The 17,625-nt window shown below is 35.9% G+C and overlaps 1 protein-coding gene and 1 long non-coding RNA gene across 2 annotated transcripts in view; one reads left to right on the top strand and one right to left on the bottom strand.

Annotated features, from left to right (window-relative positions):
• The window catches only part of RSRC1 (arginine and serine rich coiled-coil 1), a 398,032-nt gene that overhangs the window by 252,989 nt on the left and 127,418 nt on the right, over positions 1–17,625 (top strand). The gene's annotated exons all lie outside the window — the stretch shown is intronic.
• Positions 7,097–17,625, bottom strand: part of LOC144293626 (uncharacterized) — a 36,919-nt gene continuing 26,390 nt past the window's right edge. The window contains exons 4-6 of the long non-coding RNA XR_013360810.1: positions 16,323–16,625; positions 9,567–9,658; positions 7,097–7,901 (exon numbers count right to left, since the gene is read on the bottom strand). This is a non-coding gene — a long non-coding RNA (uncharacterized LOC144293626). The remainder of the gene's footprint in view (positions 7,902–9,566; positions 9,659–16,322; positions 16,626–17,625) is intronic.

Genomic DNA, 17,625 nt, shown 5'->3' with positions numbered 1-17,625 from the left:
GTTAAAAAAAATGTTCACTGGTTAATAATTTTCTTTTTGCATATTGGTGTTATGCTTGCTTCATAAATACAGTTTGGAAGTTTTTGTTTTTGTTTTTTCATTTTCTTTGCTTAAGAGTAATATTCACATTAGAAGTATCTTTCATAGTTTACTACATTTCCACCCATGAAGCAGTATGGACCTGGTACTACCTTTTTTGTAATTGATAACTCTTTCTTCTGTGAAACTTTATATATTTTGAGCTCTCTAATCTCTAAAAATTTTAATTTTGGCAAAGCAGATTTTCCTACTAATTATCCATTTCACCTAGATTTTCAAATTAATTTCTATAGAGATCTGCAAAGTAGTCTCTTATGAGTTTGGTAATTTTTTTCTGTTTCATTGATATTAATCCTTATTTTGTACGTTCTTGTTAGATATTTTCATTATTTTTTAGGAGAATTTTGATGACTTATAATTAGATCTTTCGTTTTTCTGTTTTCCAACCCGCTTTAATTTTATTATTTCCATCCTTATACTTTCTTCCATTTTCTTTATTGTTCTTTCTTTAGCATTTTAAGTTGGGAATTTAGCTGATTTATTTTTATTATTATTAAGGCTTTTAGTTTCTATTATTGCTATAAACATATTCCATAAATTAAGTATAGTGTTCTATTATTATTTTTTAGAAATTCTATGATTTTGGTTTTAATTTCTTCTTTGACCAAGGAATATTTTAATTTTCAGGTTAAAGGGTTTTTTTGCAATTCAGTTTCATTATTCTAATTTCATTATGTGTTGACTTGAGTGGTTTTTGTAATATTCGTACTTAATGGAACGTACGAAATTTTTTTCTTTCTGTGAATGTTCCATATACACTTGATATCTCCTATTTGCAGAATATAAAATTTGATACATATTTATAAATATTTAAACCTTGTTATGTTTCTTTTTAGCTTTCTTTTTTTTTTTAAGGTTTTATGTATTTATTCATGAGAGACACAGAGAGACGCAGAGACCCAGGCAGAGGGAGAAGCAGGCTCCCTGCAGGGAGCCCAGGGTCACGCCCTGGGCTGAAGGTAGATACTCCACCACGGAGCCCCCAGGCGTCCCAGCTCTTTTATATCCCTGCCTTTATTTTTTGTCTAGTTTACTAGTCTTACACTAAGAATGTATTGATATCCCTGATTATCAGCCTGTTTCCACCTATACTTTGTTGAACACTCTGTCATTTCTACTTTATAAAACTAAAACTGCTATGGACTTGGGTGCATGGAAAGAATTAACTATCATTTCTTCATCTTGAATTGTTTATTTTAGCAGCAAAAATGCCCTTTTATGTCTGATTCATGTTCTTATGGTTTGAAACCTACTTTGATTTGAACCCAAATCCTGCTGTATTATTCCCATTTGCTAGAACATTTTGCCTAACTGATTTTTAATGTTCCTGAATCATTTTATGTGTGTTGTGTGTACAGCATATAATTAGGTCTTGCCCTTGTAAGTTAACTTGAATATCTGTTTAATAGTTGAATTGGACCTGTTTACTTTATTGATATGAGTAATATGTATGGTGTATATCACTACCTATCATACCATTTTTGAGTTAGTTCATTATGTTTTCCCTTTAATTATTTTGTAAGTTTATGTCTTTTTATTGTTAACTCTTGGAAGCACTTAATGTTTATCCTATTGGCTTTTCTCTGTTCTTAATCTTACTAATCCTTGTATGTGTTATCTTGGTTTTATGTGCTATTACTATCATGCTGTTTCTTTTTTATGTTATTTGCTAATTTTTGATGTAAGAATTTAAAAATTTTTACGTGGTCAAGTATATCAATCTTTGTATTAATCATATTCTTTTCATCCATATTCTATTGAGTTTAAGCGTAGAAAACTACCTGGAGTTAGCCAAACTGTGCGGTTAAAGATACAGTCCTTGAGACTACCAAGTCTGTTGAAGTTGTCTGACTGTAACTGCAAGTACAGAGCTTTCCCAAAATCACCTTCAGTTTCAATGATGCTTTACCAAAAAGACTCAGAGATGTCACTGACAACTGTTGTTCTCATCGTCACATTTATTACAGGGAAACAATATAAATAAGAACCAGCCAATGGAAGAGACACGTAGGGCTGAGTTTAGGAGGGTTCCAAAAGCTCCTGTCTTCTTCATGATGTGTCACCTTCCAAGCATCAGTAAGTGACACTAATCATGAAGTATTGCTCTTGAAAGCTTCAGTGTCCAGAGATTTTAATCCAAGCATCATTACATAGAATTGATTCATTCATTCATTCATTCATTATTTGGTTAAACTCAATTTCCAGCCCTATTCACTTCCAGGAGGTTGGGCCGACATCATGTGGTCCAAAAACCTCTCTAATTAGGTAGATTTTTTGGCTTGGCCAGTCCTTATGTACCATGGCCAACCCCCAATGCTACTACCATTGTGTGGGTGACTGCACCTTTAGTTACCTCAGGAGAATATATATATATATATAGTCTTCTTCACCATGAATGATGAGGACATTGATCACTCTGGCTTTCCAGGTATTAAAGACAAAGATCAGATCTCTTTGGACCAGGCCACTTTCTTTACTCCACAAGAGCCTTTCTTTTTCAGCTATTAAGTATTCAACGTTTTCTCTTGGTCATTGTTTTTATATTTTTATGAATATTTTATCATTAACTTTTGAGTCTTTCTGGAAATTACTCTCAGTGCTAAAGACAAATTATTTTTTTTCTTTGCAAAGAGCTAATCAGTTTCAGAACCATTTGTTAAAAATTCTTATCTGCTGATTTTGGTGCCTCATTTATTCTGGATACCTAGTTTTTAAACTTTTATCAGATTAGCTAGGGTAAATTAAAAATAATAGTAGAAAGTACTCAAGTTACACGTGTAATTCCTGACAAGGAATACCGACAAATTATAAACAGCAGACAAAGGATCTCAAAAACTATTAGACTCTGCATTTACTGACTGGCAGTGTCTCTATATGTGATTTCTGAAGGATATTGCTATTTTACATCCCAAACTTCACTTGATGTTTTGATATTCATAACAATACTATAAGTCATCAAGGGAAAGATGAAGAAAGTTTGGCAATATTCTAGAAGACATGAAGATTAACCAAAATGCTGTATGTTGACTAACAAGGAAAGATATCTATGAAATAACTGAGGGGGGAAAAAGCATCTTGCAAAAACAGAAGTATAAGATGTCAACATATATATATTTATTTTTTTTTGTAATACATTGTGTGTGTGTGTCTGTGGTAAAATGCATAGAAAAAGTTCTGGGAAAATATCCTCCAAACTGTGACAAGGAGGAGAATAATGGTAGTGGTAGTGTGCCTTTATTTCCTTTGTTTTTTTTTTTTTTAGAAATAAGTTTGTATTTCTTTTATAATTCAATATTTTAAAGATAATATACAAGTTTATAATACACTGTAGGAAGGTCTCAATCACAAGTAATTTACATGTTGCAAATTTAATAGGTTGGCTATAAAGATTTAAATCATAAAATTCACTCCCTGTAGATGTAGGTACATAGTATGTGCTTTTTTTATAGTATATTTAGTATTTAAAAAATTCTGTGGAAATTATTGTGGTTTCTTAATTAAGAAAGATTGTTTTAAGTTAAAAAAAGTCATTGTAATGTTCACCATGATAGCCTCCAGACATATGTAGCTATTGAGCTCTTGGAATATGGCTAGAATGAATTAAGATATCCTGTAAGTATAAAATACACCCCAAATTTTGAAAACTGAGCATGAAGGGGGGTGCCTGGGGGGCTCAGTGGTTGAGCATCTATCTGCCTTTGGCTTAGATTGTGATCCCGGGGACCCTGGATCGAGTCCCACACCGGGCTCCCCTTGGGGAGCCTGCCTCTCCCTCTCCCTCTGCCTGTGTTTCTGCCTTTCTCTCTGTGTCTCTCATGAACAAATAAATAAAATCTTAAAAAAGAAAAAAAAGAAAAGAAAGAAAACTGAGCATGAGGAAAGTAAGATGCCTTATTGATAATTTTTATATTGACAATATTGAATTTAAAATATTGGGATATATTGAGTTAAATAAAATACAGTATTAAAATACAAAAGAGGTCATAAATTGTATCTTATTTTATATGTAAGTGATTTATTTATGTGCTATTTTTGTTTTCATGAAGTAGCCTACTCATTATAGGCTTCTCATTATAGACTTCTACTAAGGAATTTTATCTTATATTAGCAAAAGTAATTTTTTACTTTCCTTAATCTAGAAACCTGCAACTCAGCAGGTTAGGACTAAGAGCTAAAATGAGGGAATCAGAATAAGAATCAGGAGTAGATATCAATAAATTTTCATCAGCCCATCAGTAGGACATATTAAAGGTCCAATTACAAATTCAGGAGTAGAAATAGTTACTGTGGAGTTGCCTCAAGCAAAGACTAAATTTCCTGAGAAATGTTGGTAGGGAGACACATGCCGAGACACACTCACAGCCAGTATTAAGTATTAAGCTAACAGACTACAGATTATGGACTGTGCCTTAGACCTCCAGGCTCTTGGGAGGGAATTGGGAGCCAAAGATGGACAAGTGTATGGCTTAGGGTGATAGTAGGAAGTAAATAACACAGAGGCATAAGCAGATAATTTAATGAAGGGACTATTAAAAGGGTGAGGTAGGTTTAAGGAGAATCATCAAGATTCCTGCCTAGCAATACCTGTGAGTCTTTACCACCCCTGGGTCTAGTGAGAGAAAGCGAAGAGAGCTTATTGTGACAGACGCCATCCCAACGGAAATTGGGCCTGTAGAAGAGAATGGCAGCCACTGTCCAACCCCAGGCCAGCAGGAAAAAGACCCTAATCTCTCTTTCCTCTTGCCCTCTAATTGATCTGCCTTCAGTGTTATCTGTTAACCAAACCCAAACTGCAGCAGAAGGGCAAGGCCCTATCTGTTGGGGCCCATAAAGAGCACCAGCCAAGTTTGGGGCCGAGAGGTGGTCAGAGATCAGGAGGGCAGCCCAGGCCTATCCAGCGCAGTGCCTGATAGCTGCTGAGACAGTCAGCAGTCACAGAGAGTCCTAGGAGAAGCCCTGTTAGTGAACGTAGAAGAAAAGAGAAGGTACAGGGAGAATTGATGTCTTTTAGTAATTAAAAAGCAGTGACATTTGCTTCTTTTTCAGTTGATTGTTCCGGGGTATTTCCAAAATAATGTAGAACAGTGCACGTTTTACTGTCACTAAATTTACTTAATCGGAGTTTTACATGATAGAATACTTTTCGTTAGAATTTATTTGAACAAAAATAAATTGTGCCAGGGCTTTTATTGAGCAATGGAAATATAAAGATTCTTTTCTAGGATACTCTTTCTGCCTACTTGGAGCTCAAAGCCCAGTACAGGACAAAAGTCTGTCGACACAACATTGCATAGTACTATAAACAGTCCATCCATTTTTCAAATCTTTGAGGCCTTACTAGGTGTCAGGTGAAGTTCCAAAGTGCAGTAGGAACATAGGAGTAACTACCTCTGCCTGAGAAATCAGGGAAGTCGTAACTTTAATATTGAGGAGCATACTGTTTGGTACTCGGTTTTCCTTACCTGGTCTCCTTATAAATCACAGGCATTAACAACTCACTTGCAAAAGGAATGGTATCAACCTGAGTAATAAAGTCCTTTTGATATAGTTATTGAAAGAGTATTTATCATTGCCTTATTAAATATGGAGAAATAAGTGTGCCATTTTTTTTCAAATGGTTTCATTTGCTCATGTTTTCTTTGTTGACCCAAATGAATGAAATTAGAATAAACAATCTCTAAGTCATTTGTAATCATGAGCTGATTAATGGAGTTTGGTTTCATAGCCATTATTCATTCACGAACACCTGATATCTTTCCCATAAACAAATTGTGTTTGTCCAAATTAAGAAATTAAATGAAGCATTTGATGAGTTTATGATTGACCCTTCTAACTCAGAGCCCATTAGTCAATGTCGTTATCATAGAAAACTGTTTGACTAATGTGCTGTCTAAAGAAGCATGTGGATTTATTATGACTTCTGATTAATGCTTGCTGCAAGCCAAACTACTAGATTATAATAATTTTTTGATTCTCATTTTAGCAGTCATTGAAGAATTTCATCTCTGATGAAATGCGCTTATGTCCCATTAGATTTAGAGATGATTACAAGGTATTGAGTGAAAAAGTTTTTAAAGGAGTTATATATTTCTGAAAGTGTATACAGTATATACTTTAGAAAGATGCTTTTACTTGAAGCAGTTTGGCTTTTTTTTTTTTTTTTTAACTTTGTGGGCATCATCTTTTTCTTTGAGGATTATGAGCCATTATCAGGTTTTTTTAAACTAGTACTTACTAAGAAAAATTAGAAAAATCATAATGTATGAATTTCTCACATTTTAAATTTTTTTTTAAGATTTTATTTACTTATTCATGACACACACACAGAGAGGCAGAGAGGCAGGCAGAGGGAGAAGCAGGCTCCGTGCGGGGAACCTGATGTGGGACTTGATCCCAGGACCCCAGGATCATGACCCAAGCCAAAGACAGACACTCAACCACTGAGCCACCCAGGAGGCCCTCTCACATTTTGTTTAAATTAAAACAAGTCTTGGTAGTTTTAAGTATTTATTTGAAGTCTGTAATTTTTACTTATTTAATACATTTAAGTTTTGCCAGTAAAGCAAACCCATGTTTACCCAATTTATTCTCATTATAAAGTTAGAATAAGAGTTTTACCTTTAAGCTCTTCAGCAAACTAGTAACAGCTAACCCACTGTTAACATGGGCCTTGAGCGTGGTTCCTGCTTGAGGCTACACTGTAAGACTACCACGCTATTAGGAAGAAACTAAGGACCACAAATATGACTGGGGATGTGGTGGGGAGTAGGTTTTAAAAGTTGGAAATAGGCACCTGGGTAGCCCAGTGGGTTAAGCATCTGCCTTTGGCTCAGGTCATGGACCCGGGGTCCTGGGATGGAGCCCCCCCATCACATCTGGCTCCCAGCTCAGTAAGGAGTCTGCTTCTCCCTCTCCCTCTGCCTGCCACTCCCCCTGCCTGTGCTCTCTCTCTCAAATAAATAAATAAAATCTTAAAATAAAACTTGGAAACGTTGGCTTTATCAGAATCCATCTGATGAACAGTGTTTACAAGGCAGATATGTAGGGTTTATAGTCTTTACTGTGAAGTTAATTGAATTATATGCCTCTTAAAGTACAGAAGACGGAAGCAGCATGCTGACTAGAATGAAAAAGTTTTGGGGGGGAAAAAGTCCTTCTGATTTCCTTTTTACTATGCAAATTGTAATGATCCACCATTTTTTCTTGTTCACTTTCTGATTTTATTAGAAACATTAAGGAAACAAGCACCAGATATGCTAAGCACATCACCCATATTATTTCATTTAAATTAGAGCAGAATATAATCATGATAACTAAGAGAGCAAGGAGAAAGGAGAATATCATTTTTTTTGTTTCCCTAAAAGTCTTAACATTAGCCAAAATTAGAAATGATTTTTCTCTCAAGCTAGGTCTTACTTTGATTGCTCTAGGACATCAGAGAAAAAGGTCAGTTAGGTTTTTACTGATCTTATTCCCTATGTACAGTAGTGCTAAGGCTCCTGCTTCCAAGCTTCTGCCCAAAATGGGATCTTTTCTGACCATACAGTTGAGGACCTCTGGGTTGACATATCACTTGAACAAAAGGGCAGACATAAAGGGGTTTGTTTGCAACTCAAGGCCAAGATCTGAGGGTGTACCTGAGTTAACACCAAGTTAAAATTCTCTTCATTTGTTAGAGGTTCTGTGGTGAAGTAAAACGCAACCTTCTTACCTCATTTTGGAAATTCAGATGCTAGTTCTTTTCTTTTATGAAGCATATTAGAGAAGTCATTGTAATCTTCAGACAGTTATATGTCCTCCTCCTGGGGTATTGCAGGGGGGCAGTGGAAATACACTTTATTAATCCTGTTGATTCTCATCAGTACAGAAAAAAATTATTAAGATGACCTTAAAGGACTCATAAAACTAACATGTATTGAGTGTTTGCAATGTGCAAAGTATTGCATTAGGTGCTTTCCATATTTTATAACACTTAGTCCATATTCTTATGAAGTTTTTTAAGTTATATCTTAGGAGATCTAAATATATCTTTTAAGTTTATGCACGAAAATTTACTGTTTAGTTTGGAATGCAATGCAGAGCCAACAGTTATGTTGCTAGATGAATCAGTAGCAACAGGGAAATATTTACTCCCAGGCCTTTAGTCCCACAGAGAAGATATCCAAAGAGCCACTTTGGCAAAATAGTCTGAAGTAATAAAACTGAATATAATGGAGAGGACAAGGGAGGTCAGTGAAGGGACGTTTTTTCTTTTTTTAGTGCCTGCTATGTGTTTATAATTACCTTAATGTAGCACAAAGATAGTAATTGAGTGATCGGGCAAAGTGGCATTAATAATATATACATATCTATTCTGTATAATTCTGAAATACTAGCTTATTACTTGTATTTTGTTTGTTTTAAAGATCTTATTTATTTATTCATGAGAGACACACAGAGAGGCCGAGACACAGGCAGAGGAAGAAGCAGGCTCCATGCAGGGAGCCCGACGTGGACTCGATCCCGGGACCCAGGATCCCCCCCTGGGCCAAAGGCAGGTGCTAAACCACTGAGCCACCCAGGGATCCCCTGGTATTTTGTTTTTTAAAGTGAGATATTATTATCTGTAATTTATCCTCAGATGCATTTCACCTAAGACCAGACCAGGGTAAAGGGCATTTCTTGGCTACGTTATTTGTCCCTTTCTCTGAGATAATTGAGGGAGGAGGTCCTAGTTGAAATAAATTATCTTGGAGAAGAAGTTAGGCCCTTAGAAAGCAGGTTTGTCTCTGGAAGGAGAAAAAGGGAGGTGAGCAGTGGAAATCTGCTGGAGAAAGGAAAGTGGTCAGTATCCAAGAAGGGCTGGGACCGGGCTTGCAGCCTGCCCTGTTTGCCTCTTGTATCCTCTAGCTATGGACTGAAAGGTATCTTCATGGCCCCCTATTCATATGTTGAAGCCCTAACCCCCAGTGTAATGGTATTTAGGAATGGGGCCTTTGGGAAATAATTAGATTTAGATGAGGTAACAAAGGTAGGAACTTCGTGATGCTATTGATGCCCTTCTAAGGAGAGATACCAGTGAACTGGCCCTGCCTGCCCTGCCTACCCTGCCCTCCTGTTGGGGCAAAGTGAGAAAATAGCTGCCTCCAAGCCAGGAAGAGAGCTCCGGTAAGAATGTGACCGTGCTGGCACCTTGATCTTGGATGTTAATCTCCAGAGCCGTGAGAAAATCAATTTCTGTTGTTTAAGTCACTCAGCCTGTGGCATTTTGTTATGACAGTCCAGGCTAAGACATCCCTGGCGCATCTATCCTTTTTCCTAAGGAGCACCCCCTCCACCTTCTCCTTGCCCTTTTGATTGGAAGATGACTTTCAGAGACCTGAAAGTAAATTGGATCCAAATCAGTTCTGGAGGAAATTCAGATTACTTTGCCTCACCAGTAATACAATAACCCAATAACTGGGAAATGCAACTTAAGATAGTCATACCTTACGAGGGTTTTTAAATGGAGATGAGGAGAGAGTTTTGTCTGTGGCCAAATTGCTGTCTGTTGTTGGAGTCTCATTCAAAACATAACTTTCTGGAAGCATATCAAAACACAAATCACATTTCATTTTTTAGAATAATGGAAAAAACAGTATAACATCAAGAAAAATACTAATGTTTTAATCCTTCAAAATATTACACAATTTTGGATTACTGAAAACCAGAATTGTATATAAATAGTTACAAATAGGTCTTTTTTTTTTTTTTTTTTTGCATGGCAAAATTATGCACTTTTATTTTCTTAATTATAATTTATGTTTTTTCAGAGTCTACAATTTATACTGGAGATATAAGTTATATTTTTCAAAAAGAAAAATACAGCTTTCCATCTCTCTGTTTCTCTCTTTTTTTATTAAATAGGCCTTCTTTAGAGCTTATAAAGTTACTGCATTTTATAGGTTTGTATTATTATCTACTAAAGAAAAAGGTGAAAGTTTAGGATGAACATGATCAAAAAAATCAGAACAGATAGCTTTAGGTTGAAGAGATAGTAGTAGTAGAGTGAATCCTTTGTATGTCTTTTCCATTTGTCTTAAGGGGCCAGGGATAGGGATTATGTGCTTAATGTATGTGTATTTTTACAAATAAGAAAAATATTGCTGTATTGGAGTTACTTTCTTGTTTTACTGTCATTTACTTCTCATTAATGTTCTAGCCTAAAGATAACTAAGCAATTAAATTTCGTATTCAGTGAATGGATTATCACCACAGTTTTATGGCTGTGGAGTTGTTCATCATCAACTTTTTCTTTCCTTGAGTTTAGAAATACTATAGAAATTGGAATTTGAGTTCCAACCAGTCTATTTCGCCCCCCCAAGATGGAAGTTGGCCCTATTTGTTTGCATATTCATTGGCTGGGTTTTTTTTTTTTTTTAAAGCTCTATCTATCTATCTATCTATCTATCTATCTATCTATCATCTATCTATCTTTATCTATCTGTCTATCCATCCATCCATCCATCCATCCATCCATGAGAGACACAGAGAGACAGAGACTTAGGCAGAGGGAGAAGCAGGCTCCTCACAGGGAGCCCATTGTGGGACTCAGTCCCAGAACCCTGGGATCATGACCTGAACCAAAGGCCAAGGCTCAACCATTGAGCCACCCAGGTGCCCATATTCATTGTTATTTTTTTTTATATACACTGTTTATTCTTTCTTTCTTTGCTTGCTTGCTTTCTTTTATTGGAGTTCAATTTGCCAACATACAGTATAACACCCAGTGCTCATCCTGTCAAGTGCCCCCTTCAATGCCCATCATCCAGTCACCCCATCCCCCCGCCCACCTCCCCTTCCACTATCCCATGTTCGTTTCCCAGAGTTTGGAGCCTCTCATGTTCTGTCTCCCTCTCTGATATTTCCCACTCATTTTCTCTCCTTTCCCCTGTGATCCCTTTTCACTATTCCTTATATTCCCCCTATGAGAGAGGCCATATAATGTTTGTCCTTCTCAGATTGACTTGCTTCACTCAGCATAATACCCTCCAGTTCCATCCACGTCGAAGCACATGGTGGGTATTTGTCATTTCTAATGGCTGAGTGATATTCCGCTGTATACATAGACCACAGCTTCTCTATCCATCATCTGTTGATGGACACCGAGGCTCCTTCCACAGTTTGGCTGTTGTGGACATTGCTGCTAGAAACATCGGGGTGCAGGTGTCCCGGTGTTTCACTGCATCTGTATCTTTGGAGTAAATCCCCAGCAGTGCAATTGCTGGGTCGTAGGGCAGGTCTATTTTTAACTCTCTGAGGAACCTCCACACAGTTTTCCAGAGTGGCTGCACTAGCTCACATTCCCACCAACAGTGCAGGAGGGCTCCCCTTTCCCCACAATCTCTCCAACATGTGTTGTTTCCCGTCTTGTTAATTTTCCCCATTCTCACTGGTGTGAGGTGGGATCTCATTGTGGTTTTGATTTGTATTTCCCTGATGGCAATCAAGATAAAAAGCCTCTGCACAGCAAAAGAAACAGTCAACAAAACTAAAAGACAACTTACAGAATGGAAGAAGATATTTGCAAATGACCTATCAGATAAAGGGCTAGTATCCAAGATCTATAAAGAGCTTATTAAACCCAACAGCAAAGAAACAAACAATCCAATCATGAAATGGGCAGGCAAAAGACATGAACAGACATTTCTCCAAAGAAGACCTACTACACATCGCCAACAAACACATGAGAAAATGATCCGCATCACTTGTCATTGGGGAAATGTAATTCATTGTTAGTAGCCTAATTGTTTAACTTCCCTGAACCTTTCTTTATCTAGAAAATGCAGACTTAGAAAAGAGAGATGAGGAATAGTTCTTCCACATAGTGCCCTGCCCATCCTACTCCCTTGTCTATTTGCAATATCTGTATGTTTATGATACAAAAATTTGGAGCTAGTCACTTATTTGGGAAATTACATAATCTTAAATTCCCTAATCAGTTATTTAATGTAGTTGTCCGAAGACTGTAGTTTCAGTCATGTTTACTAGATCAGGAAAAAAATTGTTTCATTACCTGTCATAGTGAAATCATAGAAAAGAATGACTTCATTGTCTATAGCAGTACATGAAATAAAAATGAATATTTGAACAAATAACAGTGAACTAGGAAACATTTCATTTATGGGGGGAAAAAACCAACAACATGAAGTACATGCTATTTCTTTGTTTATATAACAAAATGTAATATAACCCAAACTCACATGTGACATACATTTGTTGGTGACTTTTTCATTAAGAAAAATAATGTTTGATTTAGTTTTCAACCAACATTGAGAAAGTATGCAGAAATTGTAATAGTCCTGGCTGCAAGGTAGACTGAAAGAATGTATTGTCATATTTATAGCTTTGGGATAAGATAAAATCATAAATTATAGTGCTCTCTCTAAAAATGGTGTCAGAAAAAAGAAATAATACAGAAATTTTATATCCTAGATTATACAGAGACTAAATTAATGAATCCTAGAGGTCTTTGAAAAGGAAATTTTTTGTTTTTTAAACTTTCTGCCTCTTATCCCAATTGAGTATTTCTTTTGGAGCACATAAAGTGAACATTCATTGTGAAGTTATATATGTCATATGTTACAGATTTTTAGAATTCACCAGAATTTCCATGTATATTTATCATTTCTAAGATTAACTGTTAAGGAGAGTTTATAGTATGTCAACTGAATTATTACATAAATATGACCTCTGAGTAATTAGGCAAAGATCTACTTATATATATGCCTCAAATAAAAATATCAGGACTATCTGCTAAACCTGTCTCATTCTCTGAGTACTACAGGCAATTAAAAGCCATTTAATCACATACAATCATCAAAGTATCTAATCAGAGAGGATTCCCACCTCCATTTGGTTCTTTTCTATGGCTTTGGGTTCTAGATCACTCCAACTTTTGACCTACAATGCAGATTAAGCAATTTGGGGATTTTATTTATATATTCATTTTTAATTTTTTAAGGATTCTATTTATTTATTCATGAGAGACCCAGAGAGAGAGAGGCAGAGACACAGGCAGAGAGAGAAGCAGGCCCCATGTAGGGAGCCCGACGCGGGACTGGATCCCAGGACCCCAGTGTCGTGCCCTGAGCCAAAGGCAGACAATTACTGAGCTGTCCAGGGGTCCCAATTTGGGGATTTTAAAAAGCATGTTGGAGTTTGGTAAGAAATAGAAAGCAATCTATGATCAAATAATAGTGATAACAGTCTTAAGGTAGTTCCTTTAGCTTATCAAAAATATTGTGTATGTTAAGCCAACCAGAATGTGTAAGGATGAATCATCCATACCAAACTGGTGATCTACAGTGTTTGCATTTAAAATTCCATAGTTTGTCACTGGATAGGATGCCTTAATATCTTTGTTAATTATTTAAACTACTGTGAAATAAGGTGGGAAAAAAACTGTATTTTCTATTACAGAAAATACTTTAAGTATTGATATTGCTTATATTTTAAATCCAGACAAATGTCAAGATAACCTTTAGCATGTGACCAAGGATAAAGATAAGTAAGGATTTAGTTTTTTTCCCTTTGTATCTTAAAAATTTATGTTAAAAATAAAATCTTGACTTGATGCATAGTATGTTTTGTGAAATGAGCCTTTGCAAAATTAGATGTCTATATGTCCTCACTAGAGGTTATTAATACATGTCTAAGCCATGTCTGGTGTCTCAAAGACATCAATACATACACATGCACAAATACCCACACATACACTAAAAATGGCCATGGTGATAAAAAAAGAATGCACAGAAATGTTATCTATCATCTTGGCAGGCTAAGAAACTTCATTTAATGTGCTTGAAGTCAATAGCAAATAAGTATGAAGAAGTGAAATAAAAACTAGATTGGGAAGATTTACCCAGCACAATATTCATGTTTGTTGATCTTTGTCAGATGTTAGCTGACTGCTATTGATGCTTCCTTTACTACTCAAATAGATATTTTTCATCAAACATTAATATAATGTAAAATTTTCTTGATTAATTTTCTCTCTGGTTTTCATTAAAATTGGAGATAAATTATTTTATTTTTAAGAAATTAGTGCTAGACATGAAATCACTTTATACAGTGTATTGAATTTTAATATATTTATAGAAAAATGATCTATATATATTAATAGTAATATCACTCTACATTTATGGATTATGCTACCATTTTTAAAACATCAACCCTTACATTATTTCATGTATCTCACATACTGTCATGAAATAACTAATTCAGATATTAATATTCCCATTTTTAAACATGAGGAAATAAAGCTGAGAGAAGTTGCAGGACCTGTCAAAGGTCTCGTTGATTTAAAATGGCAACATTACTAGGATCTAATCACAAATATACATATACTTGACAATTTACCAGGCATTATGGGAGACAAAATCAGTCTTCAATATGATCTACCCAAGAAGTTTATGGCCAAGTTAGAGGAACAGATACAGACAGTTACATAACCCAGTTCTTTGTACAAATGAGCGGTAAGGACAATGGATTATAGAAAGAATGATTAGCTCTAACTAGTGAAATTAGGGAAGAATAAATGGAACTTGGCATTAAAGGCTGATTTTGCCTCCCCTTCCCTTTGAACTCCCTAGACATTTCACTTGTCCACTGAAGATTTCCCTACTAATCATAAATTTACATCACCATTTCATCAATTGTATATTTTTCTAGAATTCTTGTCTCTCTCAAAAAAGACACCATCACCGCGTTTCCCAGATCTTTTTCTGCTGATCAGTCTCACTGATATGATTGGTGGGGTTCTCTTAGTAAGAAAGCAAAGAAAGTACAATGGGTGGCTTAGTTGTTTAAGCGTCTGCCTTCAGCTCAGGTCATGATCTCAGGGTCCTGGGATTGAGCCCAGAGTCAGGCTCCCTGCTCAGTGCGTAGTCTACTTCTCCCTCTGCCCCTTCCCCCGCTCATGATCTCTCTCTGTCCCTCTCAAATAAATAAAACCTTTAAAAAAAAAAAATTACTCCCTACAATGAACAAAGACTTAATATGTTCAGTGATTTTTGACTCAACAATAGGAAAGGAGAGTAGTGTGACTTCTTTCTAGGTCGTGTTTCCCAACCCTGTAGGTCCTACTAGTTTCTTTCTATGATAAATATTTTGTAGCATCTGCTTTACTTTCCCAAAATAAAATGTTGTAGAAAATATAAGTTATTTGTACACACAATTTTACTTTTTTTTTTTTTAATATTTTAAGTAATCTTTACACCCAATGTGGGGCTCAAACTCACAACTCCAAGATCAACTCCTGCTTTTCCTACTGAGCCAACCAGGCACCTCTATACACACAATTTTTAAAAATAAATAGTTTCCTCACTAATTTAAGGGAGACATGAAACTCTTGGTTTTGGCTCAGGTCATGATCTTAGGGTCATGAGACCAAGCCCTGAGTTGGTCTCTGCACTCAGCACAGAGTCTGCTTGAGATTCTCTCTCCTTCTCCATCTGTCCCTCCTGCTCATGCTCTCTCTAATCAATCAACCAATCAATCATTAAAAAAAAGAAATCACTTTCTTTTCATGTCTGCCTAGTAGTTGCATCATGGAAAATTCAACATGAGTTCAGCCATGTCAAAAAATACTTTGTGGTTACATGTAATTAGATTCCAAACTCAACTAATTATAAAAAGCCATGTCTTTTCATCTACCCATTTTCATCTACATGTATGTCTGGTAAGGCATTCAAACGTCATGTGGAACAGAGGATAATTCTTTCTAGAGCAGTGCAGGAACTTTAGAATCCTTGACCTGTGCCTACTTAATGCCACATGTCTCTTCCAAGTCACTCCAAGTAAAAACATCATCACAAATCTCCAGAGTGCCTTAGGGACAGTTACCATGCCCATTGAGAATCACTGTTCGAGAACTTTGTTTCCCTCTGGGTATCTTAATCTAATCTAATAAATATGCTTAGGCAAAATTTCTTCAAATAATGGATTTGAGTAGCAGTCTTCCTATAAAGGATTGATTATGGGATGGTAATCTCAGGGCCTGTGGCCAGAAACAGAGATTTCCCAGTCCTTGAACACCTTCTGTGAGGTGACAATTGGAAGAGTGTTAGTTCAAATTAGTGCCTCAAGGCCTAAAGCCAAAAGGGAAATACTATACCAGAAGTCCTTTCATGGACGAATAGTGAATTCAGAACTACAAAATTGAGTTCAGTAAAGTGGAGCCTGGACACAGCCAGGTTTATTACCTGCACAGCTATTGACCAAGCTGGTGATCTTGGGCCTGGCCTGAGCCTTCCAAATGGGGAAAGTGAGCAATCGAGAAAGTTGGAGGAAAGAGCAGCATGTGTCCATGTTGTGGCAGCTCCCATGTAACACTTTATGTAACAGTAGAAAAGATCTGGGGCACCTGGGGGGCTCCGTGGTTGAGCCTCTGCCTTGGGCTCAGGGCCTGATCCAGTCCCACATCGGGCTCCCAGCATGGAGCCTGCTTCTCCCTCTGCTTGTGTCTCTGCCTCTCTCTGTGTCTCTCATGGATAAATAAATAAAATCTTAAAAAGAAAAAAAAAAAAAAAAACAGTAGAAGAGATCTTAAAATAACAAACCCAAACAAAGTCAGATTGAAAATAAGTAAGTTAAATGTAATGATAGTATTAACAAGTATTGCTTTTTGTAGTATCTGCCTTACTAGGTATTTATAATTTACTAGGCATTGTACTGACCACTTTACATATAATGTCTCCTATCTTACAACAATTTTAAGAAAAAAATAGAACAACATTATTGTCCCCAGAGTACAGATAAGGGCACTGAGAAGTAAAGAGGTTGATTAAAAGTCAGGCATGAGTAGTATTCATGAAAGTGATTCATCAAAGAACATGGTTATTTCTAATTTTAATTTATTAAATTGTTTATCCTGTGTACAAGAGAAATTTATTTGATGAGTGGATTTGTGTGCATTGTAATTTTGGTACCCACATGGTGATATTACCTGAAAGAATAAATGCTGGCCCCCGAATATTCAAGAATACTTAATGTAAATGACCCACTTTTTCTTTTGTATAAAATATTAAGTATATTACAATAACTCTCCCAAATTGGTTACTGTTATATATACTTTTTGTGTAATAGATCTATCTTTAAGGTGCAAATTACAATTGCATACCTCCTCTGTATAGCTACATGAAAGTTAAATGTAAGGGGTTGTCATTATTATATAAAACACAAAATAGTGTATACTAATATTATGAGTTTATAATATATCACAGTATTCTCTATGATAGTATCATTGTGGCATTTATTTTTTAGAACTGTTATTTATTTCCCCTTCCTTCTTCCCAAGAGAGGCTATAGCTTTCACAGTTTTTTGTTTTGTTTTGTTTTTCCTTTGTACTTTATAAGCATTTATTCTCTTTATCTCTGTTCCACCTATCTTTTTGGTAGTTTAGCATTATCATGAGTCATAATTGGTATTTATGAAAAAAAACGTAGTAGAAGAACATTCCTTATCACCTTCTGGTATTGTTTTTTTTTCTCACCTCAGAGCTTGTA

The sequence above is a fragment of the Canis aureus genome, chromosome 22, assembly GCF_053574225.1.
Source record: "Canis aureus isolate CA01 chromosome 22, VMU_Caureus_v.1.0, whole genome shotgun sequence".
Lineage (NCBI taxonomy): Eukaryota > Metazoa > Chordata > Mammalia > Carnivora > Canidae > Canis > Canis aureus.
This window is presented reverse-complemented; position numbering and strand designations above follow the sequence as displayed.